This window comes from Penaeus monodon, chromosome 31 (genome assembly GCF_015228065.2).
Source record: "Penaeus monodon isolate SGIC_2016 chromosome 31, NSTDA_Pmon_1, whole genome shotgun sequence".
In the NCBI taxonomy this organism is placed as follows: Eukaryota; Metazoa; Arthropoda; class Malacostraca; order Decapoda; family Penaeidae; genus Penaeus; species Penaeus monodon.
Genome location: NC_051416.1, coordinates 12,049,986 through 12,050,618, shown reverse-complemented (window position 1 = coordinate 12,050,618; position 633 = coordinate 12,049,986).

The following is a 633-nucleotide window of genomic DNA, read 5'->3' as shown; positions in this document are numbered from 1 at the left end:
AAATGCAAAGACAAGTAAACCCTTACATAATCGCTCACACATTTCGAAATCCAACATTTAGGTTCCCGCAAACCCGCTTTATCACCTGTAACTAACATTTCAATCATAAAAAAAACATTCAGTTTCCCCAAAAGACAAATTCAAAAAGCATTTTAAAAACTTTAAACTTCCCTAACATGAGCTAAAGCCTTGAAACAGGACTCACTGTGCCCCGAGATAACAACATACACGGTAATTACTCCCCTTAACGACCAACAGATAATCACAACAGGACTCCACCAACGGCCTTTACGCTCCCCTCACCTTCCCTCTCTTCCTCTCCCCTTCCCTCTCTTGCTCTCCCCTCTCTTCCTCTCCTCTCTCTTCCTCTCCCCTCTCTTCCCTCTTCCTCTCCCCTCTCTTCCTCTCCCTCTTTTCCTCTCCCTTCTTCCCCTCTCTTCATCTTCCTCTCCCCTCTTCGTCTTCCTCTCCCCTCCCCTCTCTTTCTCTCCCCTCACTCCATCCCCTCAGAACCCCTCGGGCATCATCAACTTCCACCCACCCTCCCAACCCCTCCCCTCCCCTCCCACCTTTCCCCCTCACTCTCCCCTTCCCTCACCTCCCCTCCCCCCGTCTCAGCTACACAATGCTGAC